This window comes from Cetorhinus maximus, chromosome 21 (assembly GCF_964194155.1).
Source record: "Cetorhinus maximus chromosome 21, sCetMax3.hap1.1, whole genome shotgun sequence".
In the NCBI taxonomy this organism is placed as follows: Eukaryota; Metazoa; Chordata; class Chondrichthyes; order Lamniformes; family Cetorhinidae; genus Cetorhinus; species Cetorhinus maximus.
Genome location: NC_135899.1, coordinates 60,434,661 through 60,450,556, shown reverse-complemented (window position 1 = coordinate 60,450,556; position 15,896 = coordinate 60,434,661).

Here is a 15,896-nt window from a genome sequence, read left to right as displayed (position 1 = left end):
TGCGGTGTGGATCTGGTGAGTGTCAATATTTTAACCTCTCAGATGCCTAGCTCTCAGTTGAAACAGAGGGTTCAAAAATAAGAAAAATAAGAAATAAGATCACCGGCAAGAGGATACATTGATTTTTTTAAGTGTTCCACTTCATTATTAGACCAGAATGTTTGAAACGGGGCCTTTTCCCATAGGTGCTTCAAGAGTCCAATTTGATTTTTGATCTGAAATGTAATTAATTATTCATCTCTGTTATTTGACATTTTATTGTTAATTCATATATTTTTCACCAATAGTTCCTTGCAAGAAGAGCAGGAGATCAGTTGTCATGGTAATAACAATACAAAATTATTTAGGGAATGTTAATAAAAATATACTTGCATGAATTAATGTATTCAATTGAAGTTGCGTGAATAGTGTCACTTATTAATATTTTTAGTGGCATTGTTTTATGTCAGAATGAATTTGCTATTGTGACTAAATTCCAGGGCACTCAAATGATAAGTACACAGCAATTAAAAGGAAAGAAGAGATTAATGGAAGGTCTGTAAGAGAATAGCCATTCTCCTACTTATATTTATTCTACACTTAGGAACATAAGAAATAGGAGTAGGCCATATGGTCCTTTTAAGCTTGTACCACTATTCAATAAAATCATGACTGATCTAGCTCAACTCTTGCTTCCCAAACTATCCCCATACACCTTGACTTCTGATGAAAGGTTGTTGACCTGAAATGTTAACTTAATTTCTCTCTACACAGATGCTGTGAGACCCGCTGTGGCTTTCCAGCATTTTCTGTTTCTTCTTCTCAGCAATATTGCTTCAGTATTACTAATGCCTTAGTTATACTGACAAAATGAAGCCAAATTATGGAAATCAGTTGACACTGAACAAATCAAAATGTAGTACACGAGGCTTGGAAGTCCCACCGGAAAAGATACACTAAAGCATGGCCACCCTTCACTCACCTAGCTTCTGGTTGGACGGTTCTTCAATTGATTATAGCAGGAAAAGATCTTTCTACAGTGCCTTATCATTACAACACTCTTGGTTAACATTTCCCTTGACCACTAAACAACAGCATGCAGACAAAAATACTTCTTTTGTTGTACCTAGTTTTCAAACACACAAAATAGCTGGTCTGTTAATTTTGCCCAACACCATGATAGCTGGACCTTCATGACTGAATACTTCTTCCCAAGCCCCCACCCCACATTTGGCATGACCCTTTAAATTAGAAACCCCCAAATTATGAGACCCTACTGCCTAATTAGGAAATGATTCCAGCCTGACCGTAGTATCACAAAATGACATTTTGCATTAATCAATGAAAATGAGGAAGACACGAGCCTCAGGCCAATTTTTGGTGCCTTCAGGTAAATTTAGACCATTTTCATGAAAAAGTTACCCAGAATCATAAGTCGTGTCACCATCATGGATGGTTAGAAACCATATTCAGAGATGAAGCCAGACATACGTACAATATCCCTGACGTGGACAACCAAGTGTTGTGGGGCAAGCAGATGGTCCAGGAGTGGACTCATTGTTGAACCCTGCATGTAGAACTCCTTGGGCAGAAAGTTACGCCTGGCGGGTGTGCGCGTGTGCACAACCGGGCTGAGTGTAAAATGATGCGCGATGGCGTCAGGTGGCCATCCCATGTCATCGCGCAGGCCCGCGATATTTCGTTCGGCGGGCATGCGCCATAGTGGGCAGCGTGCCCGCCTACGATTAAAAGGCCTATTAAGGCCATTAAAAAGTTGATTAAATTCAAATTTAGGCTGGCGAAAAGGCCAAGCGGCCTTTACGTTTTTTGGGAAACCGCATCCACAGGCGGGTTGAGGTTCTCTAAAGCAAATAAAAACCGCATAAAAATTTTACGCTTGAATTAAAAATACGCCCCTGCTCATATGACATGTTTGATGACATTTTTATTTTGTGCACTAAGTTTTTTCAAAGAGCGCTTCATCTCCCTGAAGCAGCTCTGTGCCTCAGAGAGATTGAAGCACCCTTTAGCGCGCATGTGCAAAGTTTGTGCCAGGCCCGCTCACCCTCCTTCCCCACACCCGCACAGGCAGCACTAAGCGCTGCTGCTCATGTTCCACACTGCGCAGGCCTTAAGTGGCCTGTCTGCGTAAAATCACGGTGCGGTGCCGATCGCGGGCGGTGGTTGGCTTCCCATGCACCCCCGCCAAGGGCAAAATTCTGTCTCTTGTCTTCTGGCAGAACAGAATTTTCTCCCTGCAAAGGCCATTCCTAAGATGAAGATGCAGTAGCAGGATAGAAGCTACAGACAAGACCAGCATTGAGAAGATTATCAAGGAGGTAGAGAAATGGAATTGTGTGGTGATGATAGGCTTTCTGAATTAGATATTAAAATGTAAAATTCTCTTCCTTTTCTTTAAGTCCATTGATGGCTTTGTCCATCCCTATTACCTTCTCTAGCCCTACAAACTCTCTAACACTCTGTTCCTCTGACTCTGGCCTTTCATGCATCTGCCTCCTTTCATCCCACCACTGGCTGATGTGCCTTCAGCTGTCTGGGCCTCGCACTCCACTCTCTGCTTCTCTATTTCCCTATTCTCCTTAAGAAACACCACTTAGATCAAGCCTTTGCTCATCGCTTTTATTATTTCCTTACGTTGGTGTTCATTTTTGTCTGAAACATCCTGAAACATTTGTTAAAAAGGGGTGCTGCTGTGAATTATAGAAAGGGTTGTGAGGGAGAAAGTGTCTCCAATGGGAACGTTCAATTTGTCCTACAAGTTGGAAAAAAAACTGAGGAGAAGTGAGAATGGGTCTAAAAATAGAAATGCAGTATTCAGGTAACTTTGGAGAAATGATAGTCTGTTTAGTATGGAGAACCTGAATTATTCCTTTTTTTGCTTTAGGTCAAAACTCAAACAATTGTGAAATTAAGAAGTGTTTCAAATTAACATGATGCATCATGTTAATGTAAAGATTCAAAATGCCCTGAGATTATGTCCCCCATGCATCCTTCCCCTCCAGAAATATACACACAACTCAGCTTTGGCAAACCAATTGGAATGCACATGTATAAAAATGAATTTTATGCTCACGCCCTTGGTCATGTTCTATGTAAATGGTTGCTATTGCAATGTTTAGTTTCTCCTTTCTTCACAACTCACTGGGGATAGTGTGCTGTGATATCAAGCCCCACTGCTCCCTGAGCCGAGACAAATGTGAAAAGTTTGATTAGACCACCAGATTGCCCCAATTCTACCTAACTGTTGAATTTATGTTAACAGAATATGAACACCAGGTTTGTAAACTTAACAAGTAAATAAGCAGCAAAGAAAGAAATATGAACTGCTAACTTTTAACTCTATAACTTAAACTCTACCCTTTCTTAACCCCTATACACAAACACACAGACACACACACATACACACACAGACACATACACACACAGACACACACACATAAGACATACAAAACATGGATTTTAAGGGTGGTATAAAACAGTTCAATAGCATCAATCCAGTGTACGGGATTAGATGGGTGGATTTTGATTGATGTCCTCCCAAATTCCTTGCAGTTCATTATTAATGACACAAGATGGTTTCCAGCACTTTCAGTCTGTAGTTCACTGGTTGAAAACTTGCTTTTCAATGTCTCTACTGGTGATTTTCCCCTTTTGCTCTTGACAGGGAGTTTTTCCAGAGAGAACAGGTTACCGAGATACGAAGAAAAAGCCAGCTAGCTAGCCTTGTAGATATATTGGAATCTTACACGCACAGGAGAGAGAGGTTTTAGGTGTGTTCTCTTTGCAAGCTAGAATTTTCTCATCCTGTTTCAGTGAACATGTCTTTCAACTGCAGCCATGGTAGGTTTTTAAAGCCACAGTCCAATTTTTAAAACCACAATCCCGCACAAATAAAGAAAAATGAAAAGATACGTTCCTTACATGCCTCCACCCTTAAAAGGAATGAAACATCATTTCAAAAATGTGTTTCATCACAAGATATGTGACACATGGCAACAAAACACAAGACTTACTTTCATTCATTCTTCTTCCCCCTTTTACAATATTAAGTATTTCCTACCCCTTTAATTTATTTCAGTATTTTACACCAGGATAATGCATCTGCAATCGTGTTATCTTTACCAGCAATGTGAACAATCTTTACATGAATGGTTGAAACAATAGACTCCATCTAATCAGTCTCGCATTTTGAGTTTTAAACTTTTCAATGAACGCCAGTGGATTATGGTCAGTGTAGATTAGTGTTTCTTTGTTATCATGTCGGACATAAACTTCAAAGTGTTGAAGAGACAACAACAGTGGTAGAGTTTCTTTGTCTATATCCCTTTGATATTGATTTATTTTCTTGGAAAAGTACCCCACTGACTTTTCTATCCCTAATTTATCATCTTGTAATAGAGCTGCAACTACCCCCAAGTCACTTGCGTCATTTTAACAGGTTTGGTAAAGCTAGGGACGGCCAACACTGGTTCATTTATTAAGATTGCCTTCAGCTTTTCAAAAGCTGCTTGGCATTCTGCTGACCATACCACTTTTGCCTGTTTTCTTAACAAATTGGTTATAGGTACAGCTATTGCACTGAAATTAGGCACAAACATCCTATAAAACCCATACATACCCAAAAACCTCATAATTTCTCGTTTGGTTTTCGGAATGGGAAATTCTATTAGAGTATCCACTTTGGCTGTTCTTGGCAACACCTGCCCTTGTCCTACAATGTGACCTAGGTAAGTTACTCTTGCTTTTGCAAATTCGCTCTTGGCCAGATTTATGACCAAGCCAGCTAACTGCAATTGCTTAAACAGGTCCTCTAACTGCTTTACATGTTCTTCCCATGTGTTACTATATATTACAACATCATCTAAATAAACCACACGTTTGGGTACTTCAGCTACAATTCGATTCATAAGCCTCTAGAATGTTGCTGGGGCATTTTTAAACCCAAATGGCATGACTAGACATTGATACAATCCACTTGGTGTAACAAAGGCGGGTATTTCTTTAGCCTTTGATGTTAATAGCACTTGTCAGTACCACTTCAATAGATCAATTTGATCTCTATTTCTAACTGAGCTCGTTTTTCTGGGCTCAACCAATACGGATGATGTTTTATCGGCACTGTGTCTCCTACATCCACATCATGTTTAATTAACATAGTGCATTCAGGTGTATCCCTACAAATTCCCTTATACTTCTGAAGTAACCTTATTAAATCTTCCCATGGTCCTTCCTCTAAATATGAGAACACAGTACCTAACTGTCCCATTATTTTCGTATTGACTAGTTGAATTTTAGGTAGTTCGCTTTGTGTACTGTCTACTTCTCCTTCTACCTGACTTTTATTGTCTTTGTCATCCTCCATTATTCCTACCGTCTGGCACACTTGCTCTTTCTGAGCATCTCCTCTGTGATGATACTGTTTCAATATGTTTATGTGACACAACTGTTTCTTCTTCCCACGCTCAGGAGTATCTATCAGATAAGTCACTACACTGACCCTCCTAACTACCTTGTAGGGGCCACAGAATTTTGCTTTCAGGGGATTACCCTGCAAAGGTAATTATACCAATACTTGTCTCCTGCTTGGAATGTTCTAGTTGTAGCATGTTTGTCTGCCCATTCTTTCATTCTGGCTTGTGAGATTTTTTTTAATGCTCTCGTGCTACTTTACATGCAAGTCATTCTAGAAGCATGGACACGTAATCCAACATGGAGGATTCATCTTTCTGCTTTAGGAACTTTTCCTTAATCAATTTTAATGGACCTCTTATTTCATGACCATAGATCAATTCAAATAGACTAAATCCAGTAGATTTGTTGGGAGAATCGCTGGTAGCAAATAGTAAAAAATCCAATCCTTTGTCCCTATCCTTTGGTTATTCATGGCAATGGGTCTTAATCATGGTTTTGAGAGTCCAATGGTACCTCCACAAAGCTCCCTGTGTCTGTGGATGATAAGCGGTAGACTTTAGTTGTCTGATACCCAAACTGCTGACTATATTCTGGAAAATTTTAGACATGAAGTTAGAACCTTGGTCAGATTGTATTTCAATTGATAGGCCATAATGGGTGAAAAATTGAGTTAAATTTTCCACTACCACCTTCATTGTAATTGTCCTTAAAGGAATAGCTTCTGGAAATCGAGTTGTCATATCCATGATTGTCAGGATATATTGATGCCCAGCTTTTGTTTTGGGCAATGGTCCTACACAATCTACTAATACCTGACTGGATGGCTCTTCAAAAACTGGTATGGGTATTAAAGGTGCTGGTTTGATTACATGTTGAGGTTTACCCACTACCTGACGTATATGACACGTTCTACAAAATTGCACTACATCTTTATGAAGTCTTGGCTAGATAAAATGCCTGTTTATTGATGCTTGGGTTTTCCATATTCCTACATGTCCTGCATGGGAATCTCATGTGCTACTTGCAATATCTCCCTACAATCTTTGGGCGGTACCACTATCTGATGAACAACCACCCATTCCTCATTGGCAGATCTGTGAGGGTGTCTCCACTTCCTCATCAGAACTCCGTTTTTAAGGTAATAGAACTCTAGAACTCCTTCAGCCTCAACTTTAGTATGAGCTGACTGTGCTGACTTGTTTAACTCTGGATTTACTTTTTGAGCCTCAATTAAGGAAGACATACCAAATATTTCTTCTGAACTATCCGAATCCCTAAATAAAGTTTTGGCTACTCTAGCATCTGCTTGTGGCATTACTTTTACCTCTGGTGATGAACTTTGTTTAGCCATTGCTCTGGTCACCACACATGATGGAAAAATACCAGGAGCTTGTTCTTGTAACTGCTCTTTCTCTTTAGCCTTTTTGGACTTTCTGTGATTATGAGCGAGGGTATAACCTTCACTCCTGCCAAATCATTCCCCAGGAATAAATCAACTCCATCCATGGGTAATTTCTTAACCACTCCTACAACCATCGATCCAAACAACAAATCATACTCCAATTGCACTTTGTACAATGGAACTGGGACATACTCCCTACTTATCCTGTTTACCAATACCTTAGCTTTCATTGAATTCTCTGGAGGGAAAACTATGTCCTTCTCCAGCAAAAGAGTTTGAGTAGCTCCTGTGTCTCTTAATATAGTTATGGGTTTAGTTGCATCATTTGATGAAAAAGTGGTTATCTTCCCTTTAGACAAAAACCCTTTATATCTCTCATCTACCTTATTCACTTCACCTGCATTCACAGCAGTGTTTACCTCCAGACCCTTATTTATAGTTAAAGCTACATTTTGGTCCATGGCACTCTCTTTCGAGTTCTCTTTTCAGACTCACTCTTATGAACTCCAATAAGTCCCACTGGCTTTCCTCAACTTCCAGCATTCTGAACGATTGTGCCCCACTTTATTACAGTGATAATACTTTGGCCTTCGAGTTTCACCTCCACCCTCAGTACCTTCCTTCCTGATCTGGGAGATCTCAAAGTATCCATTCTTTACTCTGGCTACTTGCCTTCCTTTCACTCTCCTACTTTCTATCCTTTTCAAATTTATGGAGGTGATGGAAAAAAGGTTCGGTTTTATGGATCAGTTCATAATCATCAGCCATTACTGCTGCCTGTATGGCAGCGGGAACCCTATAGTCTCCCATATGGGTTCTTATTTCAGAAGGTAGGGAGTTTTTAAACTCTTCCAAGAGAATGATCTCTCTGAGAACTTCATAGGTAGTTTCAACTCCTGATGCTTGTATCCACCTGTCAAAACTACTTTGCTTAACCCTTTCAAATTTAATGCAAGTTTGCCCAGGCTGTTTCCTTAAATTTCTAAACTTTTGTCTGTACGCTTCAGGGACCAATTCATATGCACTCAAAATGGCCCTTTTTCACCACATCACAATACCTAGAAACCTCCTCTGACAGTGAAGAATACATTTCCTGTGCTCTACCTATCAATTTGCTCTGCATGGACAATGTCCAATTTTCCTTTGGCCAGTCCCTCTCTTTAGCTATATTCCAAAATGAAATAAAGGATGCTTCAAGATCCCTTCCCTCAAATTTTGGAAGAGCTTGTACAAATTTAAACATCTCCCTAATGGGTTCTGACCTGGAGACAAGTCTTGCCTCACCTACTGGTGTCTCTTTTTTAACTGCCAGCATTTTAAGCTGGAATTCTCTCTCTCTCTTTTTTTCTCTTTCCCCCTTTTATAACCTCGCCATTCTAATTCCCTTTCTTGTTTTCTTTCTCTCTCCTGCCTTTCCACTTGTTCCCTTTGGAAATTAAGTTTTGTTCTTTTCTTTGCTTGTTCAAATTCAAGTCTCTTCATTTCTAACTGAAGTTTCACTACTTCCAGCTGTGACACACTAGTGTCAGGTATCACTTCCAACTTTAAATGCTATGCTATCTCTTTGATTATCATTGCCTTCCTAGTTTTGGCAGGCAATGCTACTCTTAATTTACTTGCCAATTTGATTAACCTGGCTTTTGGCACCCCTTATAAAATCGTCAGGGACATCTATTCCACTTGCAGAAAGGTTTTTGCAGTTTCCAGTGCCATCTTATTTTTGATAGTACAAACCTGGTGTTTCCTTTTAACTTTCATTACTTACTACATCTACGTTGTCTTTTGTTTCATAATGTCCCAGACCCGAGTCCCCGACCTTTGTCATGACTCATTGGGCATAGTGTGCTGTGATATCAAGCCCCACTGCTCCCTGAGCCATGACAAATGTGGAAAGCTTGATTAGACCACCAGATCTCCCCAATTCTACCTAACTGTTTAATTTAGGTCAACAGAATATGAACACCAGGCTTGTAAACTTAACAGGTAAATAACTGTTTATTAAACAAATTGTCATTAACCCGTGGCAAAAGGAAGAAACATGAACTAACGTTTAACTCTATAACTTAAACCCTACCCCTTCTTAACCCCTATATACAAACACATACACATATAAGACATACAAAACATGGATTTTAAGGATGATATAAAACAGTTCAATAGCATCAATCCTGTGTACGGGATTAGATGGGTTGATTTTGATTGATGTCTTTCCAAATTCCTTGCAGTTTGTTGCTAATGACACCGAGATTGTCTTCCAGCACTTTTAGTCTGTAGTTCACTGGTTGAAAACTTGCATTACAATGTCTCTACTGATGATTTTCCCCTCTTCCTCTTGACAGGGTTTTTTTCAGAGAGAGCAGGTTACTGAGATATGAATAAAAAGCCAGCTAGTGAGCCTTGTAGATAAACCGGAATCTTACACACACAGCAGAGAGAGGTTTTAGGTGTGTTCTCTTTGCAGGCTAGGATCTCTCTGCTCCCTGCTATCACACAAAACCTTAATCACCTGATCAGGAGCCAATTAAAATGTTGCTACTAGGCAGTTCCCTTTAGTTCAGGACCCCTTTGTAGCACCATTTTATCTAATCTAGCACACTCTGTTCCTCATCCTGTTTCAGTGAACATGTCTTTCAACTGCAACCATGGTAGGTTTTTAAAGCCACAGTCCAATTTTTAAAACCACAATCCCACAGAAATAAAGATAAATACAAGGTTTTTTTACTTACACTTTACAAGTGTACTAATTTCCCTTTCAGGTTATAGCTTTATATTGTTATTCTTCACACACTCCCCCGCCACCCCACCCCAAAAGATATCTTGATAATACTGGATAAAGCTCATACATTGTGGCAGGCATGGAGCCTGCACATCACTGCAATCTCCCACTCTTAGTACACCAGTGGAAGTGGCCTCTCCTCAACCACAAAAACATATTGCATATTAAATATATTTTTTGTTGCACATTAAATATTTTTATTTTACTTATTTAGAAAGTACCCAATTTATTTGTAGTTTGGAGCACAATGCGAACTATGGATTTGACGAACACCTTGTAATTCATCGACAGGTGTGCATCATCCTCGTTGTAGATAGAAGAGTTGTGTCAATAAAACACTGATTTTATTATCGTTGAAAAGATCTCCACTGATTTTTGAAAAGATCTCCAAACTCGCAACAAACTCTCTTATTAAACAAAAATACATTATACACAATGGAGCTGTCACAAGTACCAAGTTGGCACATAATTTTTGTCCTTGTGCTATGGTGCTGCCTGGAAACTAGTGGGAATGTACAGAAGCGGTCTTTCCAGTAGTGTTTCCATTTAAAATTGCAGCAATGTACTAAATTAAACTGCTCTTTTTGGCTGTAAGAACTGGAAGACGCAGCAAGTTAGCACATTGCCCTTTAATCTTTGGATCTGAATCTAGCCCTGTCAGATGGAATGAAATTTCTTCTGTGGAGTGTGAAATTAGCTTGTGTAGTCTCAATGGGCAAGAGCCCAGAGCTAAAACCTCTCCATAATTCACAGCATTACTTAGCTAGTGCTGAGGTTTACCTGGTTGGCTGCACCTCAGGACTGGGAGGAATACAGATCTGCACTTCTTCTGATGAAGGTGCTGCCTAACAGGTCCAGTTCCCATGTCAGCTAAAGAGGCTGCTACTGCGTGTGAAGAACCAACATGATGGGTATCTGCTGGCAAGTGAAAAAACATTGAGTTTTTTTACACCCATCTGGCAGGAGTCTAGTAGATAATTCTATTAAGTTAGATTGGTGAGAGGAGTACTTTACGCTGAAGGCACTCTCTGTTACGCCTACTTTCTAATGTATCAGTTTAAAGTTGGTTCTTGGAAATCGCCACAAGGTGAAGGGCTGAAGTATATGGTTCTCTTTAGTCTCCACTGTCTGTAAGTTTCGTCTCCCATCCTCCACCAAACAATTACATTAAAAGACTTCTTTTGAAGGAATTGTGAAGTCACTACAGGCTCATTGCCTGTCTGCTCCAAAGATTAATGGTATAAAAATCATTTTATTTCTTCTGTGCCATTGACCAGCGGCGACTGAACTGTGAAATTGGAGCAATAAACTGAGAAAGTAAGTTCATGCCACTCAAATTACATCACAATGAACCATTCTGCCAATATTTCCAGTGGTTTGCTCAAGAGGATTGAAATGTTCATGGCTTCATCACTTGGTGAAGGGGGATGGTCACCATATTGAAACATGATAACAGATCATAAGACAGATATGAGCAAGGAAGGCCATTTGGCCCATCCTATCTCACCTATCTGGGGGAGAAAACCATCATCATAGCACCCACCATTCATAAATGGTTAAATGTTTTATCTCAACTGAACTGAACTGAACTACTCAGAAGTTGATTCCAAGCATTGATCATTCTTCATGTGAAGGAAACTGTGCGATATGTATCTTTGTCAATTTGAAATTGTGCCTCATACCAAACTGTCACAATTTAACTGAAGTAGTGGGGTATAATTATTTTTTATATTGGTTATTACCTTTTATGAGATTCCCTCTTATGTCAGTTCAAAACTGATTAACTCAAAATTCTCCAGTGTTTCCTCATGAGTTACAGCTACAATCTTTTCTGAAGAAGAGCTGCTAATGTCACCATAAAGGAATAGGTAGTGAGAAATTGAATAGAACAAAAACAGATAAAATGGAGGAACTTAAGATGTTGACATTACTCAAAGTAGAACAGTCAGCTGGTTCAGGTGCAATCCATCCTAGGTTGCTTGGGGAAGTAAGATTGATCATTGCAGAGGCTCCGGCTACAGAAACTGAAATGGACCAGCCATATAAATACTATGGCTACAAGGTCAAGTCAGAGGCTAGGAATCCTGCAGCAAGTAACTCATCTCCTGACTCCCCATAGCCTGTCCACCATCTACAAGGCACAAGTCAGGAGTGTGATAGAATACTCTCCACTTGTCTGGATGAGTACAGCTCCAACAGCACTCAAGAAGCTTAACACCATCCTAGACGAAGCAGCCCACTTGATTGGTACCCCATCCATTAACATTCACTCCCTCCACCACCAACGCACAGTGGCAGCAGAGTGCACCATCTACAAGATACACTGCAGGAACTCACCAAGGCTCCTTAGACAGCACCTTCCAAACCCACAGACACTACCATCTAGAAGGGCAAGGGCAGCAGACGCATGGTAACACCACGGCCTAAAAGTTCCCCTCCAATGCATTCACCATCCTGACATGGGAATATATCGCTGTTCCTTCACTGTCGCTGGGTCAAAATCCTGGAACTCCCGCCCTAACAGCACTGTTGGTGTACCTACACCACATGGACTGCAGCGGTTCAAGAAGGCAGCTCACCACTGATAAATGCTGGCCTAGCAGCAATGCTCACATCCCATGAATGAATAATAAAAAAATCTTTCAATCCTCCTCAGATTTGAGAAAGGTGCCTGACGGCTGAAGAATTGCAAATGCTAAATCCTTGTTCAAGAAAGAGGGCTAAACCTAGGAACTACAGGCAAGTCAGCCTGACGAAAAGTAGTGGGAAAAGTTTTAGAGTTAGTAATATTGGGAAAAATTAGTTGGCGTTCCGAAGAAATGTTAGTGGACTTGAAATGTTAACTCTGTTTCTCTCTCCCCAGATGCTGCCAGACCTGCTGAGTTTTTTCAGCACTTTTTAAATTTCAGATCTCCAGAATCCGCAGTATTTTGCTTTTATAGAAAATAGTTGGCACTTGGAAAAATATAGCCTAATTAATGAAAGTCAGTCCTTCTTTGTTTAAGGCATTTGAATATGACTAGCAATTGAGTTTTTTGATGAAGTAACTCAGAGGGTTAAGGACAGTAGTGCAGTTTATGTTGTATTCATGGACTTGTGGATTTTCAAAAAAGTGTTTAATGAAGGACTCGCTGATGAAAGAGAATTTTTCACTACAATAGCAGTGTTACATTTGCTAACTTTAAACCTGCTGGGACCATTCCAGAATTTAGGGAATTTTGGAAATTCATAGCCAGTACGTCCACTATCTCTACAGCTATCGCTCTTAGAACCATGGGATGTACATCAAAAGGAACTGGGGATTTGTTAGATTTTAATACCTTGAGTTTCTCCAGTACCTTTTTCCCTCTCATATTAATTTCCTTACTTTTATTCGCTCCTTAGTTACTCGCTATTTCTGCTATGTACCTTGACTCTTCTGCTGTGAAGATAGCTACAAAATATTTGTTAAATGTCTCTGCCATTTCCTCAGTCCCCATGATAATTTCTCCTGCCTCTGCTTCTAAGGGACCAACATTTACTTTAGTTACTTTTTTTTTCCTTTTTATATACTTGTAAAAACTCTTACAATCAGTTTTTATATTCCTGGTTAGTTTACCCTTTTTTCCCCCCTTTTAAACAACTTTTTGGCGACCTTTTGCTGATTTCTAAATCACTCCCAATCCTCAGACTTACTACTATTCTTTGCAATATTATAAACCTCTTCTTTTAATCTAATACCATCCTTAACCTTCTTAGCAAGCTACAGTTGAATCTTTCTCACTGAGATTTATTTTTCAATGAAATGTATTTTTGTTGAACATTTTGAATTGTTTCTTTAATTTTTTCCCCCTGTTATATCTATGTTATTGACTTTGTTTAAGTTTCAGGTTCTTGTTTGTGACTGGAGTATATCATTTTCAGGTTTAATGTGGGATTCAATTGTATTATGATCACTATTTCCCAGTGGATCTATGACATTGTTAATCTTGACAGTGACTAATAATATAACTGAGGGTGAGATAATTGGTTTCTACCAGCTCTCAATCACAATGCCACAGTATTTCAACACTGTGAGAGAAAGCAACACTTGTGGTCTAATTCAGACAAGTTTGTCTCTTACTATTCAACATTGAATGCTTTGAGAGTTGATATGTCAGCAAAGTGCCTGCTTGGTCTCTGTTCTGGGGAGCTTTCACAGTCCAAAGGGAGTTCACACAAAGTGTTTTTGCAGAGAGCTTGTTGAGCATCTCCAAATTCCTGAGTTTTGGCTCATCTGTCATCTTAATTCTTCATCTTGCTGTCCTGCCAACCTCTCTACCCTCAGCCTCCTGCAGTGTTCCAATTAAGCTCCAAATGAGCTGGAGAAACAGCACCTGATCTTTCGATTACGTACTTAACAGCTTTCCAGAGTCAACATCGAGATCAACAATTTCAGACCGTAACTTCTGCTCCATGTTTTCCCTTCTTCATTGTAGGCTTTTGTTTAACTCTCATTTTTCCCTCGTTCATGTTTTCAGATGGCAGCTGCTCATCATTCTGCCAATCACATCTCCTCTAGACACATCTTATGTTTCTTTACTTGTCTCATTATCACTTCATCTGCCCTTACAGCGCCAACTCTTTTGTCATGTAATCTCTTATGTCTTCCACCCTATCACAGAACTTCCTTTTTATTCTTTTTCCCATTCTCCCCCTTTTCACTTGCTTCAAACCTGTTACATTTCTAACTTTCCCAGTTCTGGTGAAAGGTGATCGACCTGAAACATTAATTCTGTTTCTCCCTGTTCAGCTTCTTCCTGGAATCTACTCCATCAAAGTATTTTAAGTATCCGTTATTGTTTTTTGGTGACAGAAGTAGAGCAATTGCGGATTAATTAATGATGACATCAGTTTTCTTTCGTAATCCATTTTTTATGCATTGTAGCAAAATAGCAATTATCTTTGTCCCATATGCTGCAATCTGTCAATATTTTAAAGGAAGATAATTATAGCTCACAGAAAAATGATCCTGTTCTTTGAACTGGGTCAAACTTTATATTTGGAGTAGGCGGTTTGTACTTTATTAGTCCACTAGGTGGAAACATTCACTTAAAAATAGAGCAATTGACAGGTACGGACATCGAGGGTCAGATTTTCAATTCTGGGTTGGGCACCTGGCCGCCTTTTTACTTTCAGGTCCTGACCCCGTTTTGTATCCGTGTCACTGAAACTATACAATTTTCAAATGTAAATAGCTTGATTGGCCAAGGTAAGTTGCCACCCAGTGGCAGTGTCGCATGTGGCCTGGAAGTGGGACACAGTCACTTGAGGGCCCCTTGAATAAGTAAGTGGCAGCCACGACTGGGCCTGCTTCTTGGTGCAGAGATGATTGCTGAGGGAGAAGAACAGGATCAGGCTGGTGCTGCCATGGACAGACAGGCACGGGCAGCCCCCAGGTTTTCTGATGCCTCTCTGGAGGTCCTCAATGAAGCTTTGGCCAAGAAGGAACAGATTTTGTTCCCTGCATCTCGCTAATATAAACCCCCATAGGAAACCACAAGGGCGTGACTGGAGGTGATGGAAGAGGTGAGCAATTGTGGCGTAACTTGGAGAATGTGGGTCCAGTGCCTTAAGTGGTTCAGTGACCTCGTAAGATCTGGGATGGTGAGTGGCAAGGGGCAACTGAGTGACAGGCCTCTAACTCTGTACACAGCAGAATGCACATGAGCTCAGCAGACTGCGTGTCCATGGTGCTCCGTAACATTGTCAGAGTGAGTATTACTGAGATCTCAGCCACCCTCACATGTGGATGTGAAGAGTGCAACAGCCCATATCAATGTCATGCTGTGAGAGTTGAGAAAGGGCAGCTCACTCATATATCACTCCCTGCTCATTCCGCAGGAGATTCACGCACTCAATACCCGGGTGGTGGCATGGACAGGAGGCGGAGCTTAAGACCGGTGCCAACTGGATGAAGGGTGTTGGGTATTGCAATGGCGCCATCGTTACAGGTCATCAGCAACGGCCAGCTGGAAGTCATGAAAAGCAGGATCATTTGACAGCTGTCCTCATGTGAAAGGCATGGAAGAGACTCCTGCCCAATGCACCCTGTGGCTCGTTGACTGTGACATCTCTGGCTTGCTTATGTTGATGTGCGTACTGAGTTGTCTCAGTTCTCATCAATACCTTCTCCTTCTGGTCTCTCTTGCAGGACCTGAAGCCTTCATGCAAAGGGAGCCAATGCAAACATCGCCAGCCTCCTCAACAGGGAAAGACTCTAAAGAGCTTGCATTGTCGCATCCTACCTCTGTACCATCCACCAGCGCAAACACTCACACCTGGGTG